The following is a 26,520-nucleotide window of genomic DNA, read 5'->3' on the forward strand; positions in this document are numbered from 1 at the left end:
TATTTTAAATATTGACCTTAATATTTTTAAAAGTATCCTTAGAAAAGGCTAAGCCTTGTGGGAAGTATATTAAAAACTTGCTCTCAGCCCAAAAAGATCACAGAACCTCTAGGAAATACAAAACCACTTTTTTTTTTTAAGGTAAACATTAATAATATCACTCAGCTTTTTAAAAAGTTTGGGTCAGTCACTGACAGTTTTATCTGAGAGTCAAATTTGAAACACAGATGGATTCAAAAAGTCATGAAAAATAATGTAAGTTTTTATGGAACATTTCTTGAGGAGACAAGGAAACACAAGTTACACACACAACATGTGGTAAAGTTCCCCTGATGCTCTTTGAGCATTTTGTCTTCTCCTCAAATTTCCATCCCTAGCTTTCTCTCTCTCCTAGGAGTCTTTATGGTTTTATGCTTGTTTGCATGATTTCTCTATGCCAAAGTTCCTCTAACTTTCCCTTCCTCTCAGGTCATTCCCCTCCTGTCCTCTCCAGAAACCTCCATTCCATTTTATAGGCAGATCATGTTTAGTCTTGCTTGGATTCCTCTAGTTCTCTTCTCCAATATCCATCTTAGTCAACACCACGGTTCACTTATCTATAAAAGTGGGAATATTAATACCAACCTCAGAATGAGTGACCAGGGTAGCTGCCATATACTTCATGCTCAATAAATATTAAGTTGCTGTATTATATATGATAACTGGTTTAATCTCATTAGTCTCTTCTCAACCACTTTTAAAGTAGTCACAACATAATATTGTGCATTAAGAGCCTTTCAACCTCATTATCTTCTGTGAAACAAAGGGCAAGCAATAATTAAAACAACAAAGAAAATTTCAATTTCAATAGAATAGAATACAACATTAAACAACAATTCTGAAGAAGAGCTACCATATACAGTAAAATATGGAGTGAAGTGAGGGAGATATTGAGTGAAGGCATAGATGTTTGATATCGCATGCATCTTGTTTGCCAAAATCTCCTATAGGTTAAACTGCTCTGAAGGGCTCAGAAATGATCTTTTTCTTAGCACAGAAGCATGTTAAGATAGTTTTAGCAACATCTATGAACTGTGTTCAACCCAAAAGAATATTAGAAAAGGTAAAGCTGAGAGAAGACCCTCATAGATCCTTCATATGAAAGAAGCATACACAACATCCTTAAACCAGGAATTTAATACCAAGCCAAGATGTCATGAACATTTAAAAACAATAAACAGGTGTAAATTCTCATGAAAGTAATAATGTCTTAGATATGTCACCAAAAGCACCAAAAGCACAAGAAACCAAAGAAAAAATAGATAAATCAGAATGCACCATACCTGTTTTAAATTAATGAAATTTAAGTTTTAAATTAAAATTAAAAACTTTTGTACTTGATAGGACACCATCAAGAAAGCAAAAAGACACCCCCAAGAGTTGGACAGAATTTTTACAAATCACGTATCTGAGAAGGGATTTGTATCCAGAATACATAAAGAATTCTTACAATTCAATAATAAACAGACCAATAACCCAATTAAAAATGGAGAAAGGATCTGAACAGACTTTAAAGAAAATATACAGGTGGCCAATAAGCACATGAAAAGATACTCAACATAATTAGCCATCAAGGAAATTTAAATCAAACCCACAGTGAGATCTCACTTCATACTCATGAGGTTGGCTACAATGAAAAGGAGATAATAACAAGTGTTAGAAAAGATATGGAAAAACAGAACCCTCTTACATTGCTGGTGAGAATGTAAAATGATGCATTTGCTTTGGAAAACAGTGTAGCCCCAATGGATTAAACACACCCAATAGTTCCACTTTTAGGACTATACCAAGAGAAATGAAAACTTATGTCCACACAGAAACTTTTACACAAATGTTCATAGCAGCATTACTCATAGTAGCCAAAAGATGGAACCAACCCAAATGTCCATCAGCTGATGAATGGATAAATACCATATGGTATATCCATACAATAGAATAGTATTAGTCAGTAAACAGAAAGAAAATACCAATAGATGCTAAAACATGGATGATCCTTGAAAACGTTGTGCTAAGTGGAAGAATCTAGTCCAAAGGATCACATATTGTATGGTTCCATTTATACAGAGTATCCATAATAAGTAAATGTATAGATATAGAAAGTAGATTAGTGATTTCCTAGGGTTGGGGTGATGGAGGGGTGGGGGATGGAAGGTGACAGCTTAGAGGTATGGAGGATCTTTGTGGGGCAATGAAATTGTTCTAAAACTGATTGTGGTAATAATTCCACAACTCTCTAAATATACTGAAAGCCAATTAATTGTACACTTTAAGTGGGTAAATTGTATGGCATGTGAATTACTTCCCAGTAATGCTCTTAAGGAGAAAAAAAATAGGCAATTTGGTCTTTCAAGATCTTGGGGACTATGGCTAATACCAGACTTTCCTCTAAAAAGAGGAAAATGAGGACTTTGTGACAAAAAATGCCTAAATGACTGTCCCATTTTTGTCACTTCTATGTTGTCCTCCCATCCTAACTACAAAATCACTTCAGATCTGGATTTTTCTGACAGTTCACTGCTCTCAGAAACAAACATGTCATTCCAAAGTTGAGTCGATTTTTCTTCTTGTCTCCCAAGGCTTTACCCAGGAAGAGACAGGACAAGTACCCTGGGCCTTGGGATTTCCTCAATCTACCAGGATTTTCATTCATTTATTTTCCCTCACAGAGTCTTACCAGGTGGCTTAAGAGAGGGTCTAAGACCCCATCAGTCACTTAACAATCTTTGCTTTACCTTTCACACTCCTCCTCTTGTTACCCAAGAAATCATTATTAAGTATCAGGAAAAGGAAGAGATGATGTTTACGTTTTTGTGTATTTTCCCAAATTTGAGGCCCTTCTCAGAGATTTTCCCATTTCTTGCAGATTTATATCTCTGAAACTCAGATACCTGGAAATGTTCTGTGTTTTCTCTATCATCCTTTCTTCCATCAACCATTGCTTGTTGAATGAAGAATGGTCAAAGTTAAAAAGAAATATAATAACAAGAAAAGTTTGGTTTATATTTCAAAATAGTATCTCATCATATTAAAAAAGTCAGCAACTCCTCTTTATATAATCAATAACCAATTAGAAAATATAATGGAAGAAAGATCTTATTTATGTTGGCAATGATAGATGTAAAATTTCTACCAATTAACAGGAAGTATGGAAGATCTACACTAAAATTAAAATGAAAAGGAAACTTTAGAACTCTACAGAGTAAATAAGAGAAGACTAGAATAAATAGTAGGATATATCTCATTAATGAATAAGGTTCAATACTGAAAAAAAAATGTCATTTCTTCAAAAGAAAGCCTACAAAATTAATCTCAAAGCAAATACCAGTAGAATTTTTCCTCATGAAGAACTTATTCTAAAGTTCATGTGACAGGACAGTTATGGCAGATAGTTAAAAAATTCTGGGAGAAGAAAGAGATATGATAGATCAATAACCCAACTAGGCATTGAAAGTACTTATGAAATTATAGTAATTAAAATAGTTTATAACTTCCCACTAACAAGAAGAGGTCAGTAAGACAGAATAGGGAATTTAAAATTTGACACAACATTGTAAAATGACTATAACTCAATAAAAAAATGTTTTAAAAATTTTAAAAATAAATAAAAAATTCAGTCAAAAAAAAGAATAGGGAATTTAAAAATGTATTCAACTACTTACAGTTATTTGATATATTTTAAGGATAGCATTTCAAATAGGAGAGGAGAAGATGGGTTTTTCAATAAATAATGTTGGGAAAATCTGTATGTAAAAAAAAAATAAGTAGGATTCCTACAACTCTCTTTATACCAAATAAAAACAAATTAACTATTTAAAGATAAAATTATAAAACCATAATATAGAAGAAAACTAAGGTAAAATTTGTGTATAATCTTGGAGTAAGAAAAGTCTTTTTAAACAAGACATAGAACCTAAAAGCCATAAAGGAAAAGATTTAAACAATTTATTACATAAAAATTTAAAACTTCAGTGTCGCAAAAGAATCTTAAAAAAAGTGAAAAGGCAAATCAAATGACAGACAAAAAGTAAGTTTTCTTTTATAAATAGCTCTAACAATCTAATAGAAAAGAATAATGGCCTAATAGAAAAATGGGCAAAAAATGGAGTATTACATAGAAAAAGAATTTAAAAATAAAGTAAAAAATAATAAAATTATTCAAAACACCTTGAAAAGGCTAAGTGGCAGCCAAAATATCTGGTAATAGTTCTGTCGCTATACAGCTCTGGATATAAACCATCAATTCATCATTTCTTCATGACTTGCTCTACTTCCCTGAAGTACCAGAGATTTTATTCTGGTTAGTACTAATATCTCTGATCCCTTTAGGGCAAGATACTTAACATAGGTGTGTATCTTAAACATTAGAATATTATTAAGCTCAGTTAACATTGGTGGTAACTGAAAATAAATCACTCAAATCATTCCTGGCATTTTGAAATGAACTCAGTATTATGTTCAAAGGAGCCAGTTAATTGAAAGCTTTTGTTATTGGTTTAATGCAGATGGTCTAACGGAAGGCAACTTTAAGAGATGTGTGTGGATAGATAGATAGATAGATAGATAGATAGATAGATAGATAGATAGATATAGATATATATTTATATCTCCATATATATATATGTATATATCTTATCCAGATTGAAGAAACTGTTTTTCTAACAATATATTCTTAAGAAACTTTGGATTGCAAGAGAAATTCTACATTATGAAATTGGGAAACAAGACTCAGACCCATTGTGAGAATGCTTTTAAGGGTTTTTTTATGGGACATCGTTTGACCTGTACTGCAGGAAAATTCAGGTAATAATAAACCTTCAAATAAAAGACTTTTTCAGTTAATTAATGATCCCATGTCCATATAAGTGAATCTTGAATGTTCAATGAGATGTATCACGGATACCTAATAAAATAATATCTATGATGCAGCTTAATAACTTACCTGGAAACTTTAAAACTTAAAAAAAAAAAAGCCTTAATGTAGGAGCATCACATTAGTTAAATTAGAGAATTCCAGAATCTCTGATAAGAGTGTGAGCTGTAACACCAATGCCTTAATATTCTTTGAATGTAGTCATCATTTCTATGTATCTAAAGTACTGACATGGATATCAGGAAACTATTCACAAAGGAGATTTAAAGACAAGTGATAGCTAAACATTTAGAGCCTAGAATTACTAATTTGTAAAGAAAAATGAAGAGAACTAAATATATATATATACACACACACATATATATGTAACTTTTTTTGGCTGAATGATAAAAATAAAGTACTGTGACAATTAGGAGTATTTTTAAATTGTAGAAAAGAAGTAGATGGAGGCATATTTAGAATAATACAAAGACACAATCAATGAAATAAAAAACAATAATTTTGGAATGGCTGTAAGGGAAAACACTAATAAATTGATCACAAAGTTTTTGATAGTACCCCTACAGAGCATAACTTGAGTCATATCTTTTTCTTTTAAGATAAAGTGTAAACTAACAAACAAAGGAATTGTAAATATGTACCTAATGTTAGAAAGAAAAGCAAATTAAATTTTATTCAACCTATAATCTCTTAAATGTAATGGATTGCCTCTGTTGAGCTCTGCACATTAGTGTTATACATGCATAAAATCTTTGTATGCTGTGAAGAGTATTTTAATTTCAAAAGTCAGTTATTTAATAATAAAAAAAAATGGTGCACTACTGAATTAAGCAATAATGTAAATAAATCTTTGAGGATCAAAAGAAGCCAGACACAGTAGTGCACATGCTGTAACCATCCCATGTATATGAAATTCAAGAACAGGCAAAACTATTACTCAGCATAGGAATTTTGAGATTAATTTTGTTGTAGTATGTATCAATTGTTCATTTACTTTTATTGCTGAGTGGTGTTTTATTGGGCTATCATTGCACAGTGTGTTTATTCATTCACCTTTTAATAAACATTTGGGCTATTTTCAGCTTGTGCCTATAACAAATAAAGCTGCTGTGAACCTTTGTGTAAAAGTCTTTGTGTAGACATGTTTTTTATTCTCTTGGGTAGAAACCTAGCAGTTGAATAGTTGGATTCTATGATGGGAAAACATATCACTTTTTTAAGAAAGTGTTGAACAGTTTTCCAAGGTGGATGTACAGTAGTATATTCCCATCAGCAATTAAACAGAGTTCCACCTGTTCTACACTCTTAACAACACTTTTTTTTATTGAAGTATATTCAATTTATAATGTTGTGTCAATTTCTGGTGTACACCATTCTTCAGTCATACATGAATATATATATATTCATTTTCATATTCTTTTTCATCATAAGCTACTACAGGATATTGAATATATTTCCCTGTGCTAGTTTATTATATATATACCACTCAGTATCTGCAAATCTCGAACTCTCAGTTGATCCCTTCCCACCCCCTTAATCCCCTGGCAGCCACAAGTCTGTATTCTATGTCTGTGAGTCTGTTTCTGTTTTACATTTAAGTTCTTTTTTCTTTTTTTTTAGATTCCACATATGAGTGGTATCATATGGTATTTTTCTTTCTCTTTTTGGCTTACTTCACTTAGAATGACATTCTCCAGGAACATCCATGTTGCTGCAAATGGCATTATGTTGTCGGTTTTTATGGCTGAGTACTATTCCACTGTATAAATATACCACTTCTTCTTTATCCAGTCATCTGTCAATGGACATTTAGGTTGTTTCCATGTCTTGGCTATTGTAAATAGTGCTGCTATGAACATTGGGATGCAGGTGTCTTTTTTAATTACGGTTCCCTCTGAATATATGCCCATGAGTGGGATTGCTGGGTCATATGGTAAGTCTATTCCTAGTGTTTTAAGGAATCTCCATACTGTTTTCCACAGTGGCTGCACCAAACTGCATTCCCACCCTTTTCTCCACAGCCTCTCCAGCATTTATCATTTGTGGACTTTTGAATCATGGCCATTCTGACTGGTGTGAGGTGATACCTCATTGTAGTTTTGATTTGCATTTATCTGATAATTAGTGATAGTGAACATTTTTTTCATATGCTTATTGGTCATTCATATGTCTTCACTGGAGAATTGCTTGTTTAGGTCTTCTGCCCATTTTTGGACTGGGTTGTTTGTTTGTTTGTTTGTTTTATTAAGTCTTATGAGCTGCTTATATAGTCTGGAAATCAAGCTCTTGTCAGTTTCAGCTTTTGCAAATATTTTCTTCCATTCCATAGGTTGTCATTTTGTTTTGCTTATGGTTTCCTTTGCTGTGCAAAACTTGTAAGCTTAATTAGATCCTATTTGTTTATTTTTGTTATTATTTATATTGCTTGGGTAGACTGCCCTAGGAGAACATTGCTGAGATGTATGTGAGATAATGTTTGCTTATATTTTCTTCTAGAAGGTTTATTGTGTCTTGTCTTATGTTTAAGTCAGTAAGCCATTTCAAATTTATTTTTGTGTATGGTGTAAAGGAGTGTTCTAGCTTCATTGCTTTACATGCTGCTGTCCAGTCTTCCCAACACCATTGGCTGAAGAGACTGTCTTTATTCCATTGTATGTTCTTGCCTCCTTTGTCAAAGATTAGTTGACCAAAAGTTTATGGGTTCATTTCTGGGCTCTCTATTCTGTTCCATTGATCCATATGTCTGTTTTCGTACCAATACCATTCTGTTTTGATCAACAACATTTGATATAGTTAGCTTTTAATTTTTCAGTCCTCCTAACATGTTTAATAAAATTGTTTTAATTTGAGCATCCTTGATGTCTAATGATGCTGAGTTTGTTTTTAAATCATAGAATATCCAAACTAGTCTAAAGTGAAAGAAGGCAAATCATTTGTTGTCTGGGGATGAGGCAGAGGGAGGGTTGAATTACAAAAGGACACAAGCAGCTTTTCGGAGCGACGGAAATATTTGTCTTTATTGTGGTGATGGTGTAACTGGTATAGATACATGTAGAAATGGATCTAATTGTACACTTTAAATATATGTGTAGTGTACTTCAGTTATATGTTAATAAATGTTTACAGTAGTTTTTGGAAGTACAGGCAAAACTAGTCCATGACGAAAAGCAACAGAACAATGATTATCTAGGGGTAATAGGGATCACCTGGAAGGGAGCATAAGTGAACATTTTAGGGTGGTAGAAATGTTATTTCTTGGTTGGGTCATTGTTCAGTCAGGTGTTTGTGTTTATCAAGACCCACCAAAGCAAATGCTTAAGATTTGTGTAGTTCATTATATACAGATTTTCCTTCATTTTTTAAAAATTCATTATTTGAGATTTTACTTCACAATGTCCCTATAATATTTGCACTATTTATGCAAGGTTCTGTTTTTTCTCCTGACCGCACAGAATTAAGCTTTTTGTCTGATCTTTTATTTCTTACCACAGATAAATATTTATGTTTATATTGAAGATCAACAAACTGGCAAATTGGTAGCAGAAGCTGCTGCATGCAAAGAAGAGTTTGAGTGAGTGACAGACACTGTTACTGTCTCACCGATGAATTTATTCATTGACCTTGAACGTCACTTGGGAAACACAGAAATTTCAGTTTCATAAGCAGGGTCAAGGAGTAATTGAAATATTGCAGAATTTTTCACAAAATTGTGATGGTCATTATTTTCTTATATTCATGCTTGATGCCACTCTGTTGAATGCTAAGCTTTTTTTCTTTTTTGGGGAGGGTTCTTCATTAAGTAAGAACATAGTATTTGTGGCAACAGTCTCAGAGGTTGTCCCCGCATGATCTTTGCATCTTGGTGTTCCCACTTTTGCATAATCCCTTCCCCTTGAGTGTGGGCGGGACCTGTGACTCTCTTCTAACCAACAGAATGGAATGGCAAAGGTGACAGGCTATCATTCTCACGATTGTGTTATGTTACATAAGATTCCGTCTTTGTAGTGGGCTCATTCTAAAGACCCTTCCTAACTGGATTTGAGGAAGTTAAGAAGCCATTTGGAAATTCCACTTGGAAACCAGTTGTGGGTGGCCTCTGGATGCTGAGGGCAGCTTCCAGCTGCCAGCCAGTAGAAGCAGGGCCCTCAATCCAACAACCAAAAGGAAATTTATTCTGCCAGTGATCTGAGTGTCCTTGGAAGAGGGCTCTTCCTCAGCCAAATGTTCAGGTGAGAATGCAGCTCCTCCAACCTCTTCATTACAGCTGTATGAAACCTTAGGCATTGGACTCAGCTAAGCCATGGCCAGACATCTATCCTGTAGAAACTCTGAGATGACGTGTGTGTGTGTGTTGTTTTAAGCCACTATATTGTGGTAACTTACTGTAAAACCATAAGAAGCTAATACAATATTTTCCCTTGAATGTGCTAATTAAATCTCTTTAGATACCTTCCCTGTGCCATTAATTTCCCAATTTATTGCTGATGCTTCAGCTCAGGTCACAGTTCAGGGGCTCTAGAGTCAGTTCCTCTGCCAAGTGTGTTGATGTTGGCACAGAACTCTGCTACAGCTCGAGCATCTAACAAGACCAGACACATTTCTTCAGTTCCTTTGAAGAGATGACGTTGTGGCTCCATCTCAGGCCAAGAAAATAATTTCCCACCTGTACATAATAAAGGCTGAACATGTACCTTCAACTAAATGATGCTAAGAAGTAACCCCAGGCTAAATAAACATAATAAAATAAATATGTAACATGGGAGAGAAATCTGGGAGTAATTTTGGTAGTTTACAATTTTGAGTTTTGAGTATTTGCCTTTTTCCTCATTTAAATGATTTTGAAAGGCAACTACTTAAAAAGATCTCAGGTCAAAAATACCATCAAGAGAATTCTCAGCATTATCATGTGGATCACATTTCAGAGCTGCCCATTTTGAGAGGTCAAAGGAGAAAAGCTACAAAGGGATTTTTATTTTCAGTTTTATTTATTTTACTTAATTTTTAAAGTTCAATACCATAAAAGAACTTTATTACCTGAATGTCCTTTTCTCCTCCTTAATTTAATGCAAAATAATCTTACCATAGTTTTACTGAAATGGTTCTACACTCTTGCTGAAGTTCTTCAAATCCTGAATATCTTTCAGTTTCTTTTTAAAGCACTTTATTAAACACATAACACTTCATTTCTGCAGATATTTGACTTGCTGTCTATAAGACTTCCAAAGTCAGTAGTACAGTCTAGACTTATTAATTAATGTATATAATGAGACAATATACATGCAAGTTTGCTTTACTCTTCATGCAACCCTAGAAATCACATTAGAATAACCAGAGCCAAACATTGAATTCTGCCATCTTAAGGTACTGATTTAATAAATCAATCAGTAGGTATCAAGTTCCTATAAGGTACAACACTGTGGCCTAAATGTGTATATGTGTTTCTAATTATATGGGCAACATTTTTAGTCTTAAACATTACTTAGAGTTGATAAAGCAAATACAGACCACATGGGATAATGTAAATGAACAAAAGAAATCTTTTTAGCTCATGCTTTGTTTATGTATTACATGGAGACCTTGGAACTGAATCAAACTGTCTTACTCAATTGAACAAAAACTTTTAAACAAAAGATGTAGTCAATACGCTTGGCATAAGGTCAAGAGTTAAATGTCTAAAAGGAAATGATAACCAGGAAGTCTGAATAAATTATGTCTCCAAGTGCCTTCCTCATGACCCCATAAGTAGTAAGGATTGGGGCATTCAGGTATAGAGTGCACAGTGAGTACACTGTTTCTTAGAGTTGTGATCTGCAGAACACTATTCAGGAATAATAGCTTCCATGATCAGACAAGGTAGGGACATGCTGCTGGGTGAGAAGTCTTGGTGGTTCTCAATACATACACATTGGCATCTTAAAACTGTTGGGAAGCCCTGTAGCAGATGAACCTCTGTAATTTTAACACAGTATTTTCAAAACCTATTGAATGTTCCACACTTTCGAAGGCACATTTATTAACATGCTTAAGAACAGTTTTCTGCAAAACAGTGTCCCAGGAGACATATATGGTTAAAACAAGAGTGTGGAGAGAGCCCTGAACAAGGATTAGGTCCACAATGGTGTAAAACTAACACTAGCTGTCACTAAGTTATTACAACATTTTAAAAGAGAGAGAGAGAGAGAAGAATACAAAAGAAAAGAAAAGAAAAGAAAAGAAAAGAAAAGAAAAGAAAAGAAAGAAAGAAAGAGAAGGAAGGAAGGAAGGAAGGAAGGAAGGAAGGAAGGAAGGAAGGAAGGAAGGAAGGAAGGAAGAAAGGAAGAAAGAAAGAAAGGAAGAAAATAAGAATTCAAACAATGGAAAGTAAAACTGACACTCTGGTATCAGGGTCTGCTGGGAACTGGTAACCGCACAGTCATGGTTACAATATGCTTCGTGTCCTTTCCACCACCAAGATTCAGCTACTTAGAAACTCTTACACAATGAGGTCTAGCAATTTTACCTTTCTTTCTGCCTTCAGTAGATTCTGGATTATTTCCTCATGCTTATTCTCACTCTCATAGTCTCCCCATCCATAAACTTTTCCCATTCTTGCAGAAAATTCCATGATTCAGCAGGAAACTGAAGTTTTGGTAGTGACATTTATATTCAAATTGTATGGCCAAAGCAACAGTCTGAAGCCTGCCGAGGGAAGAATTCTAGTATAACTGAATACTAAAAGTTAGAATTTTATGTATACTATCTAAAGATCTCCCTAGGAACTTGGGAGGTGGACAATGCTGCTTCCATTGAACAGAAGTAAAAATTGGGCTGGAAACTAGAGAACTTACCAAGACTTGTACATTTCAATCTGTTCTACAACCTTAGATCTAAAGAGGAATTAAATTACCAAACAATCAGGCAAAGAGCAAGATGCAAGGCAATTCACCCATAAGATTTGTCTACAAATATTGAGTCAGGGAAGATTCCTTCATTTGAGCATGAGTAGGAGGTAAAGCAACATGAGGGAAAGAGGAAACTGTGAATTAAGCTGTGAGCAAGAGGAAGGGAAGAATATTCATGTGCCTTTGAAACTGACCCACTATGTGGTCCACAAGAAAATTCTGCATTGAAGTGTGAAACTGTTCGTGAATCCTATAGAATGCAGGAAGCTATAGCCACCAAGAAACAGGAATAGGATTTCAAAATAGTCCAGGAATAAAACATAATAAAATGGAGGGGCATGCTAAAATAAAACAGAAGGAGAAATAAATATAGGAATTCTCAAAATAAAATAAAAATAAAAGATGAAACTCAGGGTGCAGAAGGTTAAAACAGTACTGTAGAGAACAGTTATTACAAGTGCAATGGGGGGAAAGTATAATGGGAACAATGCAGTAGATATGGAAAACAGACTCAAGGAAGCCAACAAACAAGGTCAGGAAGGGTGGAGGAAAGTTGCTTCCCCTTCCTGCTCTTGTGTTCCACAGAAGAGGCACAGATCCCCGTGGCCTCTTCTTTCATTGCCCCTCCTTTCCAGACAGAAGGGACCCAGCTACCCACAGGAAGCCAATGTTCTGCTGTCTTATCCAAACCATAAGATTTAGAGCACTAGGCTCTCCTCTTGATGGGAAGTTTGTGGAAGGAGATAATAAATTCATCTCATGGTGCTATTATCATCTAATGCTCTGGGCAGGGAACCCTGAGAAAGAGATAAAGATTTGAATGACAGAACTAAAATAACAATATGGAGAGACAAAACTAGGCTAGGAAATGCAGCTTCATTTTCAGATTTAGTTAAGCACATGACCTTGGAAGTTTGTAGAGACTTCTTTGGGCCATGCGTCTGTTTTTTTTTTTTGTTTGTTTTGTTTTTTTTACAGTTGTGGTTCTTTATTTTTCATGTCTTCAGCACAGTGCCATGGAGCTTTCACATTTTGAGGTCACTGAATCTTATGTAGTTTAGGCTGTTATGTAGAGACAAGGTTGAGTTTGAGAGACTGTAAGTATGCAACTCAAGGATATGACCTTCTTTAAGCAATACCAAAGGCCTTAGCAAACATGGAAGGTCTAGAAGCAGCATGGGTCTCAGCAAGGGTGCTGTGTACAGTATTGCCTGGGCAGATGTTGGCCACTCGGGTACCAATAAGCAAATATCAGCCACACAGGCTCATCAGGTAATTGCCAATCATGATGGCTTCAACCAAGCTTCCAGCAGTCCTAGAGTGGAGGCTGCAGCCCCCTGGACTTGAAATTCACAAGTATAGCTTAACCTGGTATTACAAGTTAGGCTAAGGCAGGATTAGGTATTTCTAGCTGCGGGTAGACAGAACAGTTTTTACTGTAAGGCAGTTGTTCTGTATGTACTATGAAACATTAGCAAAATTCTAGGTTTAAAATGTTAACATTTGGTTTAGAGAGGGCAGGAAATCCTGAACAAAGAAAAAGCTGGAAAGCACCACAATTTATTTACAAAACAAAATTACCTTGTTTGCTATAGACAGAATGTTTGTGTCCCTCCAAAATTAATAGGTTGAAACCTTACTCCTAACTTGATGGTATTTAGATTCGGGGTCTTTGAATGGTCCTTAGGTCACGATAGTGGAGTTCTCATGACAGATTTAGTGCCCTTATAAAAGAGACCCCAGAGAGCTCCCTCACCCTCTTCTGCCAAGTGAGGGCACAACAAGAAGGCTGTCTGTGAAGCAGGAAGTGGGCTCTCACCAAATACTGAACCTGCTGGTGCCTTGATCTTAGACATCCCAGCTTCCAGAAATGTGCAAAATAAATTTACGTTGTTTTTAAGCCACCCAACCTATGATAGTCTGTTATAGCAGCCTGAACTGATTAAGGCATCTTGCTATTAAAGAGAGAAAAATAATAGATAAAGACAGAAAAGAGTAAATAAACAAATAACAGCTGCGAATAGACATGAAAAATCTTAAGTAAAATATTAGTGAATTAACTAAAGACATATATAAAGCAATTCCACTCTTGGGTATATATCCAAAAAAGAAAAAAAGAAAAACACTAATTCAGAAACATACATGCACTCCCAACGTTCATAGCCGTATTATTTACAATTGCCAAGACAAGGAAACAACCAAAATGTCCATCAGCAGATAAATAGCCCATTACCTCTGTGATCTTCCTCCCCAAAATCCATAATTCAGTCCAATCATAAGAAAGCAAATGAATAAACAAACAATCCTAGGATTGTTTGCTGGAGACATTCTACAAAATACCTAACCAGTACTCCTTAACACTGTCAAGGTTGTCAAAAACAAGGAAAGTCTGAGACGCTCTCATAGTCTAGAGGAGCCAAGGGAAACATGAGTCAATGTAATGCGGGATCCTGGATGGCATCCTGGAACAGAAAAGGTGAAACCTGGGTGAAAACTGAGGAAATCTGAATAAACCATGTACTTTAGTTAATAACAGTGTATTAGCATTGGTTCATTAATTGTGAGAATTGAACCATATACGTAAATAACAGAGGAAAGTAAGTGTGGGATATATGGGAACTCTCTGTATTACCTTTGCAATTTTTGTGTCAATCTAAAACTATTCTAAAATAAGTTTATTTTACAAAAATTCTTCCCCCACCCTTTGAGGCAATTAGATAATTCAATGGTAAAAAAAAAAAAGAGTGCTCCCCATCTACCGTAAAAAAAAACTGGCATTATTTTCAGGAATTACATGTAAAAATTGAAATTGTATTTTATTAAAAGAAACTATACATGGATATTTTTATGATGAGGGAAAATACTTTTTAGTATAACACCAAAAATAACAATAAAATATTCATTTACAAATATTAATAAATTTGACCATATAAAGATTAAACTAAGTGTGATATTACAATAAACATATTTTTACATTTACAATATAGAGGACAAAGAGTATCTTTAATACACAGTGCACTCTTATGAATCAGTAAGAAAAAAAAGACGTATCCAAATAGAAAAATGGGCAAATGCCACCACACAAAAACACAAGTTATTGAAAAGGAAATGCAAGTGACCACTAAGTATACGCTGCTTAGCATCATAAATAATCAGAGAAATTTTCATTAGAACAGTGAATTTTTCCCACTTACGCCAACAAGGACAAAAAGAATGACAATACCCACTGTTGGCAAGGTGTGAGGAAATTGACCTTTTCATACACTGTATGAACACAGCATTCAAGACTTTCACGGTCATTATCATACTTAATTTGTGTGAAAGATAATTTTTATCTCTAGTTTTAATTAGCTCAATTACATGACTACAACCAAATTACAGAGCTAGTTCTGTACCAGATTTGTAGCAATATCTAAGTATTTATTTAAAAAATTGTTAGCTGTTCAAGTTTTAATTGGTTTTCTTTAAATAGCAGTGCTAAGTATCTGTTGATGGAAGATATTTGCTCTTAAGTGGATATGCTTCCCATCAGACATGCAGTAAGTTAACATTTGTACCATGTGCTTTATTTCTTTCAAAATTACTATGAACTTCAGGGTTTTCTTCTGTTTCTATTACCAAAGTCATTTGCCAGAAAAAAAAAAAAGTACCTGTTTTAGCAGGGGCTCAAAAACATTGGATAGATAGATGGAAGGCTGGATGGGTGGATAGATGGATGGATGATAGATGGGTAGATAGACAGAAGGATGGATGAGTGGATAGATGATGAATAGGTTGAAGGATGAATGGATGGATAGTTAGATGGATAGACATAAGGATGGATGGATGAACAAATGAATGAATGAACCAAATATGTTTCTCAAAAACCATGTTCAATTCTCTCTCAAAATCATTTTCTTCTAATCATTGCATCATAATCATTAAGCCAAAGATAACTGGAAAATAAGTTCTTACCAAAAAAGGGCAATTAAGAAAAGGCAGAATCAAACCATTAGTGTTAATTTTATTGTGAAAACAATTTTTCTTAATTTTTACTTAAGTTTTTTTAATTGAAGTACAGTCAATTACAATGTGTCAATCTCTGGTATACAGCACAATGTCCCAGTCATGCATATACATACATGTATTCATTTTCATATTTTGTGAAAACAATTTTAACAGTTCTGTTTTCTGAAACCAAATGAAAAAGTATCCTTAAAAGAAAAATTAATAATAGCTATGCTTTGAATTCAACACTAAAAAGTCTTTTGTTATAAAATTAGTTACAAATATTTTTTAAACATAAAGGCTTTAAAAGTATTTAAGTAGGGCTCCAAATAGATTTACAGAAATCTCTAAATTGATTTACATCTAAATTTGTAATGTATGTAAAACATAATATGACAGGTTGCAAATATTTTGAGAAATGTTTCATATAATAAAGGGATTTAAAGTTTACTTTAGAGAAATCATCAATACTTCCTAAAATAGACCATAAAAATAACACAGGCATCCTTTCGATTCTCTTGAGTATACTTTATTTGTCCTTGAAAAAAAAATATATCCAATGTACCTTTCAGAATGATGTATTAGGTGTTATTGTTATGGTGCTCAATATTGTTCAATACTGAACTACTATACTGATTACCAGTCTCCACTCTGCTTATTTCTGTCATGTGCTTTTATTTACCTCCTGAGGCAAAAACATTTTAATTGGTTTAGAAAAGCTTGAACTCTCTTTTATCAGTGACAGATTTCATCAAAATGGAACTAACCTAGGAGCAGTAGTCCCAGGGCAAAAAAAAAAAAAGATGCACTTTGAGTTTCTATGTTTTAAGACTTATAAAATAATAGTTATAAAAAAGGAAAATAAAGCCTCTTAGTAATTTTTTTCATGATATGGATATATATGTGCACACACATACATATAAATACACAGATGTATTTATACGTATGTGTGCATACAGATATGTATAGCACTCAGGTATAGTTTTACAGAAATGTTAAGAAGTATCAAATATATTAAAGTATCTGCAAAAGTCTTTAACATGGCAGAAAAATGGTTTATAATTCTAGTCTAGGAGGAAACAAGTTAGTACTTCTCCTGTTTTGTTTTGTTAATGGGCTGCTTGCCAAGTTATCCACACATTAAATTTATGGAACACTGCAGTCAATTTTGAAATAATTTACAGTTATAGTAAATCCTGCTAACTGCATAAACAGGCAAATGGTGTATTATTTTAATAGGTCTATATTTCTTTAAGTATTCATTTCACAGTGCTCCATTATTTATGAACAACAGCACAAGAAATAAGTTGCTTGTTGCACAGAAATTGTATTTATTTAATAGATTTTAGTTCCATACAGATTTAACTACTTCAAAAACAGAGACTAAACTGTAATTTGCACAGAGCCAAATATTAATTGTAATACACGTGCAAAACAAACATTACAAATACTAACCACAGTGACAGACACCCACTGTTGGTTGCCACCTCTTTTAAATTTTATTTTATTGTGATAAGAACACTTCACATGGATCCACCCTTTTAACAAATTTAAGTGTACAGTATATTACCCAAAAAATACTAAAGTTGACAAGTACTGATGAAGATGTGGAGAATTGGAAGCTTTGTATGCTGTGGAGATTCCTCCAAAAAACTAAAAATGGAACTGCCAGATGATCAAGCAATCTCACTTCTGGGTATTTACCCAAAAGAACTGAATTCAGACTCTCAAAGAAGTATTATTACGGTCACGGTATTATTATCATGGTCATATGTTCATTGCAGCACTATTTACACTAGCCAAAATGTGCAGAAAAATTTTTAAATGTACATCAGTGGATGCTTGGCTATCACTTTTTGCCAAAAAAAGATGACAAGAATTATAAACTAAACCCAGAAGGGCCAATAGAAATAAATTCAAGTTCTCCCAACATTCTCATTGCGAGTAGACACAGCCTTTCCTTGCATTGAATTTTAACAAAGTTGTTCATCTGTAAATCCATGTGCACTCTACACATAGGAAATGTAAAATGGGCTGTTGAAAGTTGACGGAGGCTTCTATCCTTTCAGTAAATTCTATCTATGCCCAGTGAGATTCTTCGTTAGAGCTAATTTTTGTTGCTCTTTCCACTATATTTTTCTCTTTTTAATTTCTCTTTCTATATCAGGCTAAGCAAAAGCCCTTGAGAGCCACAGACACTGACCTTAATGTTTCCCTCTGCAAAGTTAAAGGCTTTTCCAGCACAGAAAGTTCATTCGAGAGAGACTAAAGTCATCTCATGTTACCTAGTCATGAAATAACAATGAGTTCAGTGAGTTGGTGGAAAATTATTCTCTTCTAAAAGGCAAATTTGTGAAATAGGTGTAAACGTGAGGTTATCTATAATGTAATATAAAGGGTACAGAAAATTGATATCTCTCACTGACAATAATAATTCCAGTATATTCACATATTCTTACAATGCACTGAATATACAAACGCATCTAGACACTTCATTACTTTGGATTAACAGATATTCTCTGCTGAAAGCAAATTAAAAAATGTCTGTGAAGTTACACTTTCAGTAGACAGACCAATCAAGTACTTATGGAGTACTTTCTCTATGTTCAGCTATGTGCCTAAGGATTATACAGAAAGATACAGACAAAATGTAACACACCATTCCTGCCCTTAAGCAGCAGCTAAAATTGTGGTTAGGAAAAAACCAAGATGAACTCACGAGACATCAAATGAAAAATGTCATATTGCTTGAACTCCTAGATTTCGTGGACCCAACTAGGAGTCAATAAACACTTCTTTCTGCAAAAGGGCAGATAGTTAATATTTTAGACTTAGAGGAACATAAGGTCTCTGTAAGACTACTCAGCTCAGCTGTTGTAGCAGGAAAGCCATCAGAGAATAATCCTAAATAATGAATGTGTCTGTGTTTCAATAAAACTTTATTTACAAAAAAGAGGTAGTGAGCTGCAATGGGCCTGCCAAAGTAGTGTACTGACCCTAGGTCCAGTCAATAAGTGTGTTTACATTATGTTAATGATGTCTTGGGAAGAACCAGATTTTTTTCTATCTTTTAAAATTTTATTTATTTTTATTGAAATATATTTAACACATAATATTGTACAACTCTAAGGTGTAGATTATGTTAATTTGATATTGATGTAATATAATATGATTGCCATTGTAGCAATAATTAGCACCTCTGTTACATAATTATCCTTTCTTTTAAGTGGTTGGAATTAGTAAGTTCTAATCTCTTAATAAGTTTGATGATTATAGTACTATATTGTTTATATTCTAGTTCTTATTTACTGCTCACTACAAGTTTGTGCCCTTATACTACATCTTCCCTATTCCCCATCCCCTGGTAACCACCATTTTACTTTCTGTTTTTACAAATTTGACTTTTTGATATTAAGTGATATTATACAGTATTTATCTTTCTCTGTCTGACTTATCTCACTTAGCATAATATGCTCAAGGTCCATCCTTGGTCATGCAAATGGCGAGATGTTCTTCTTTCCCTTAGGTAAATAATATTTCACCCATTGACAGGCACTTGTTTCCATATCTTGGTTATTGTGAATAGTGTTGTAATAAAAATAGGAGTACATGTATCTCTTCAATACCCTGTTTTCATTTCCTTTGGGTATATATATATACAGATCAGATATATATCTATATATCTGTTCCCTTGCTCTATGTGTCTATTTTTACGCTAGTGCCATACTGTTTTTATTACTATAGCTTTGTAGTATAGTTTGAAATCGGAAAGTATGATGCCTCTAGCTTTGTTCTTTTTCCTCAAGATTGCTTTCTCTCTTTGGGGTCTTTTATGGGTCTATACAAATTTTAGACTTTTTTCCACTTCTGTGAGGAATGTCACTGATATTTTGATGGAGATTGTGTTGAATTTAGATAGCTTTTGGTAGTATGAACATTTTACCAATATTAATTCTTCTGATCCATGAATACAGGATATCTTTCCTTTTTTTGTTTTCTTTAATTTCTTTCAGCAGAGTCTCATAGTTTTTATTGTACAGATATTTCATTTCCTTCATTAAATTATTCCCAGGTTTTTTTATTGGTTTTGATACTATTGTGAATGGGCAAGATTTATTCCTTTTTTCAAGATGTTTTACTAATTAGTGTATAGAAATGCACCTGATTTCTGTATGTTGATTTCAGATTCTGCAGCTTTACTGAAATCATCAATTATTTCCAACAGTTTTTGTTTTTGATTGATTCTTTGGGATTTTCTAAATACAAAATCGTATCATCTGCAAATAATAACAGTTTTACTACTTCTTTCCTATTTTTATGCCTTGTATTTCTTTGTCTGCCTAATTTCTCTAGCTAAGACTTCCAGTACTAAATTGAATAAGAATGATAAGACTGACATCTTTGTCTTTTTTCAGATCTTAGAGAGAAAGATTTCAATATCTCTCTGTTGAGTATAATGTTAGCTGAGTGTCTGTCGTATATGGCCTTTATTATGTTGAGGTATGTTCCTCCTATATCCAGTATCTGGGTCTGCTCCCCTGTTGCTTTTATCATGAAAGGATATTGTATTTTGTTGAATGCGTTTCTGCATAAGGAAGGTTTGTTTTTTTAATGGAGCCCATTTTATCAACTCTTTATTTTATTTTTATTTTACTTATTTTTGCTTGTTTCTTTGTTTGTATTTAAAGTTGGAACATTCCTATGAAGATTGTGTGTGTCTAATAATTTCATTGCAAAGGCTGTTCTTACTATGGATGGTTGTCATGTCTTTCTTCTGTGTATATTGGCTGTCGTGTCCTTTTGATGATTAGAGCCTTCCCTGATTGTTGTTGTTGAGCAGAGCCTCCTTTTTCTGTTCTGTGGTTGTCACAGCCTTGACAGGGGCTGGATCTGCTCCCCTGTTGCTGGAATAGAGGCTTCTAGACCCATTTCTAGCTGTGGGGTATATTAGGCAGTGTTGGAGTGCCTCAGCTGGGAGGAAGAATCACTGAGTGTACCTCTGCAGGAGTTTTCCATTGGTAGGTGCCCTCTGCAGTATTGTCTGTCACTTGTTATGCGACTTACAAAGTACCCTTTGTTGATGCTGCCTTTGTCCCCACATCAGCTGTGGGAATGTCAGCCACCTGGTTCTGGGCCCCTGGAACCATTGGTGCAGACCTGCCAATGTCAAGTACTATGACCCACTGTAGCGAGCGTGTAGTCACATACCTGACTCCATGGTATACCACAGGGTCAGCACAGACACCCATCTTGCCTCTGCATATATACTGTATGCCAGCCTGTTGCAAATAATCCTACTCGCCTTTGCCATGTGCCAAATTTCCACCCACTACTTGTTCTTCCTAGAGATGCAGGTTCAGAAAGGTGCCAGCAGAGCAAATCTCCCCTAGCTGCCTGGTGCTGTAAACAAATCTCAGTCCCATCTGCCCCACCTCTCTTCTCATGAGAACACACCAACAATGGGTCCATGGGGAGATAGTGGCTATGGTAGGGCTGCATTGTGCTCCTCCCCCCATGAACACCAGCAGTGGTGCTTTTTTATGGGGGTCCTAAGCTGTTCTGTTCTGAACACAGCCCCAGACAGAGCTCACACCACCTTCCAGTCCCCTGAAGCTGGCTCTGTGCAGTGGGCCCCAGCCTTCTCCCCGATCTTGTCATAGATCTTCAGCAGCCAGTCCCGGCTTGTCCCTGCCAGCTGGTGTCTAGGGCTGCGGATCTCAGGGACCCTCCAGTGCCAGTTTCTTAGTTCTGTCTGCCAAGCAGCTGCCACTTTCTCCTCTGAGCCCTGGAAGCTCCACTTCTGTCCTTGCTGTCCTTCCAGCTGGAGAAAGGGCGTATCAGTGTGGGAGTGCCTTTCTTCCTTTGCAGCTCCCTCCCCACAGGACTGGTCCCTGCACTGATTTTCTTTTTCTTTTTTTCTCTTACCAGATTTTGTGAGTATCCTCCTGTATTTTGAAGTGAGAGACACTGCAAGAATTCAGTAGGTGTTCTGTGTGATTCAATAGGTATGTAGATGCAATTCTTGGTGTACTTGTGGGAGAGGGTAGCTGTGAGTATCTCTACTCCACCATCTTGGAACCTCAAACTTTTTTATTTTAGTGATGGGATTTTTTTTAAGGTACAAAGATACATTGTACAACACAGGGAATACAGCCAATATTTTATAATAACTATACATACAGTATAATATTTAAAAATTGTGAATCACTATGTTGTGTACCTTAAACTTATATATTTTATACCAAAAATTTTTAAAGCATGCATAGGAGTCCAATAGACACAAAGGAATATGTATGTCAATCCAGGAAGGAGTTTCAACATATGAAAGATTTTTGTGGGAGACGAAGTCAAAATTGCAGATGAAAGCTAGGTCTTAGGCACTGGGAAGCCTTTAAATGACAGGCTCGGGCTTTTATCTTTGGGCTGAGAAGAACATTGGGTCTTCGAACTTGTTCAGAAGCAGAGAACCTGGAAGCCTCTGAGCTCTGCATGGAATCCCACAAGCGACAGACTGTGCTTCATTCCAGGGCCACGTTAGTGTTAGGAAACGGGACAGCTGTTCCACGCCCGCTGTATGAAAGCACACCCAAAAGCATGCACACAAAGTAAGTCCTCCAATCAGACAGGATCGGTCTTTTCCAAATACTCATATTAGCCCTTATGTGCTGGTTTCTTTCTTTCTTTCTTCTGTCTCCTGAAAGCCTGCATGCTAGCAGACCAGTCCAGGAGCCATTGTTTTTCATAAAATATAGGGGAAGAAACACTCAAAAATGGAGAAGGTTCTGAGAATTTGCTTCTTTTCTTCAGTTTGGGAAGAGGCATTTTATAACTTAAGGGGCCCAAGGCAATGCCACGAAGAGCAGTGTCCTCCCTGAGCCTCAGCTTCCCCACGTCTGACGTGAAGGGGGTGGGGATGGGAGCATCACCTGAGACCAAGCTTTGGATGCATTTGGTCCAGTCCATTCATCTTCACATTTCCTGGGCTCTCCAGACAATGAAAGGGATAGGCACGTGTCCCTTCCGTCCACTCCTACAGTTCTCAGCTGCACAGAAAGTAGCTTCAAGTGGGACATCAGTTTCTGAAAAGGCCGGAGGGCATCATGGGATGTCGACAGCCATTTTTGTGCAGGGTCCTGGAGTGAGCACCACATCCCCAATGCTGACATGACTGACACCCTTCAGAGTGGGTCCAGATGCTCCTCTCCCCACCTAGGGCTTGCCATCAGCCACCGTGGGCTCCTGAGGCCTCCCTGACTTCTCACCTTCAGTCCTGAAGGAAGATGAGTACCTCCATCCCTAGGTCACCTAGTCAGGAATAGGCAGCACCCTGTGCCCAGGATGTGGGCTTCTATGAGCTGGCAGGGGCATGGGATCCTTGGAGAGTCTGTGTGTCGTGTCCCCAGTGCCTGGGGAAGCTGGGAGGTCACCAGGAGTCAGATGTAGTAGCTGCCAAACACTGCCAGCAGCTGCTGGGCCATTTCCTGAAAGAGGCAGGGAGGCAGAGTGAAGGCTGCAGAGATGTAGCCAATGCATAAGGGGAAAGCCAACCGGTCCCCACACCCTGGACCAGCAGTGATGCACACTAGGGAGAATCCAGCTCTTGGAAGATGCCTGGCCTGGTCTGGAACTCCAGCTCTCAAACTCTGTGGGGCTCCTTGCTGCCTCAATTTCCTGCTCCCCAAGGTGGGTAACCTAAATGCTCGGGCTCGGCCTCAGGGATGAGCTGGCGAAGCTCAGTCTGCATGAGTGGTCTCTCTGTGGGACGAGGACTGCTGGGCAGGAGAGGCGCTTCCTCCAGCAGGTTCTCCGGCCCCTCGGCAGCCGTGGGGCTCACCCCTGTGTCCATGACAACACACAGCTGGCTCAGTCGGCTTCTCAGCAAGGACTCTTGGCTCGTCTTCATTTCTCAAATGTGATCAGACAAAAACTGCACACAGGTCTCCAGGTCAAAGTAGACAAACCAGAGCTGGATCACGCTCTGACAGCCTTCCACTGTGCCCGTCACCCCCAGCAGCACCCGGTGTCTCAGGAGGGCTCCGTGGGCAGCCGCCAGCCTTAGGTCCGCGTTGGTGTTGGCCTTCCTCTGGTGTCTCCGGAAGGTAAGCACGAGGGTCAGGGTCAGGCTGACCGCGGCCAGGGTCACGAGCAGCACGCCCACCCAGTGGTTCCCCAGGACAAACATCTGGCTGGTGGAGTAGATGTTGGCCCACACGACCACATAGAACACCACAGCAAAGGCCAGCTGCATGGGCCGCGAGCTGCAGACGATGTATCTTCTCACACGGGGCTCCAAGAGGGCGCTCTCGGCCAGGCTCCTGTACTGCTCAGCCGGGCCCTGAATGCCCCAGGTCTGCAGTTGCTCTTCCGCGGCTCCCAGGTCGAAGGAGATGGGTGCACAGGTATTGTCGATCCGAAGAACCTGTGAGGACCTGGCCGTGGCGGAGCTCTGAAAGCAGACCAGAAGCTTCACCTCGTCCCCAGCCAGGAGTGCTCCCCACAGGCAGGGCGCTCCAGCCAGGGGAGGAGGTGGGCAAGGGGCCGGCCGCCCCGCCGGGGTCCATCCGCGGCTTACAGGCCACGGCAGAGCCAGCGAGATTTCTGCCTCCCCTTCTCTGGAGCTGCGATTCGTTCTGGAGCAGCCAGCTGAGCTGAGCTGGCCCGGCCGCGGCGCCGCCGCCCGCCGCCGCCCGCCGCCGCCCGCCGCCGCCCGCCGCCGCCCGCCGCCGCCCGCCGCCGCCCGCCGCCGCCCGCCGCCCGCCGCCGCCCGCCGATGCGGAAAGTCGGGGAGCCGCCGCCCCCCCGCGCCGGTGCCGCCGGCGCCGCCACCGCCGCCCGTGCCCCGCCCGCCGACCACCGATGGGATTTTTTTTTTTTTACCCTCTTCATGAAAAAATTTTCCTAACCAATGCCACAATAAAGCCATGTTAAAAGTACTTGAAAACCAGCTTTAAGAGAATTTCACTCGCCAAAACTGTTACAATTATAATCATTGAAAAGAATAAGATAGTATGATTGTGGAAAAATTGACAAAATATTTAATCAATAAAAAAAAAAGTCCATGAATCTATAATAATACCTCCCAAAAGGAAAAAAAATCGTTTAAAAAAAAACTCATTGTTGCTTTTTACATTAACTATTAAATCATCTTTTTCTTTGAAAATTAGAGCTCAAAAAGAATAATTAAATACGTGGTCTTATTCTTTTCAGTAGGAACTGTATTTTGAAGTAACCACATGTCCTCAGTTCATGAGGAAAAGCTCTACTTCGCATAAGGCGACCACGTATTAATCACAAAAGGAAGGATAACATTAGAATAGAGTCATCATTTTCCAATGGCCGATAAAATTGTGTATTCAGACAAGGATCACAAATTGATTTTAAAGCCATTACACAAATGGTTGATTGAGAAATGGATGTGTGTATGCTGCCACAGGACACCATACAGATTATCTTGTGATTGTAAAGGGAAATTTTAACGAGCAGTGAACGGATGAGGTTGTCCTCTCTCTAATGTGGTGGCCAAATGTGTGTCAATGATGAGAGGGCAACCAAGTATCATGTGTTTTCAGTTATATTGTATTATGAAATACGCAGCATCACTTACGATGTATTCCACCTAAAAAGTTTACCTCAATCTATTAAGAATTTGGAACTAAACTCTAGATTACAGGAAATACAGAATATTACACTATAAAATTTAGTGACACCACGAGAAGGAAACGAGGCAGGAACCAAGAGGTAGAATATTCCACAAGACAAAGTTAGTGTCCTGTGTCATGAAATTGTTTTTCATCAAAAGAGACTTACAAGATTCAACATATGGCCCTGGATTTCAGTAACTTTCATACAAGCCAACTATGAAGGACATTTAGGGAATACTAGGGTAAGTTTAAATAAGGATTTGTTATTAGATAACACTAAGTAATTATTATAAATTTTATTAAATATGATAATGTTATTTTATTTTGTTTATGTGGTAAAATGTCCTTAGTTTTTAAAAATTCAAATTCATCTTTTTAAGTGTGGAATGTTATAACTTCAAAAAATTGCTTTTAAATGCTTTAGAATAACAAGGGTTTAAAACGAGTGTCCTCACTCCGATTACCCTACACCCTCCCATGCTCTCATTCCCAGATCACTGTCCAGCACACGTTATGTTATCTTCCTCATGACAGTTGTCATTAACTAGAAAGACTTGGTTGGTTGGTTGTTTGGTTAGATGATTCTTTGGTTGGTTGCTTGCTCATCTCCTTCCCTCATAATGCAAGTTCTATGAGATGAGGGGTCTTTCCTGTCATATTTACAATTGTACTCATAGCCTTTGACGAATGTGTGGTGTAGTAGTAGATGCACATAGTAGATGCTCAGTAAGCATTGTTACATGTTTAAAAAAAGGGGGGGGCATGCTTGTACTAAATCACAATTATTTGTGAAAATTTTCCTTTGAAGATTTCCTTTGCTTAGTTGAACATGGGTTCATATTCCTGTGGAAATAATTGCCAACATAGAGAAGGAGATGCTTTTTTATTTAATATATGAATGAAGTTTACATTGTGTACTGCCAGCTAACAGAAAAAGAGGGGAAAAAATGATAGAAAGATGTGAGATTTAAATTCAGTGTTATTTGGAATCACATGTGAACAGTCTGCTGTGCGCTGCTGGAAGACATCCCTGTGAAGTTCAAAAAGCTGAGTGTTCTAACACCTGTTTCTGAGCTGTAACCTGTTTACACTTTTCATAATA

General features: G+C 37.1%; 1 pseudogene; it reads right to left on the reverse strand.

Annotated features, from left to right (window-relative positions):
* Nucleotides 1–22,067: 22,067 nt before the first annotated feature.
* LOC102511214 lies at nt 22,068–24,614 on the reverse strand (annotated as a pseudogene).
* Between the last annotated feature and the right edge of the window lie 1,906 nt (nt 24,615–26,520).

The sequence above is a fragment of the Camelus ferus genome, chromosome 35 (genome assembly GCF_009834535.1).
Source record: "Camelus ferus isolate YT-003-E chromosome 35, BCGSAC_Cfer_1.0, whole genome shotgun sequence".
NCBI lineage: Eukaryota > Metazoa > Chordata > Mammalia > Artiodactyla > Camelidae > Camelus > Camelus ferus.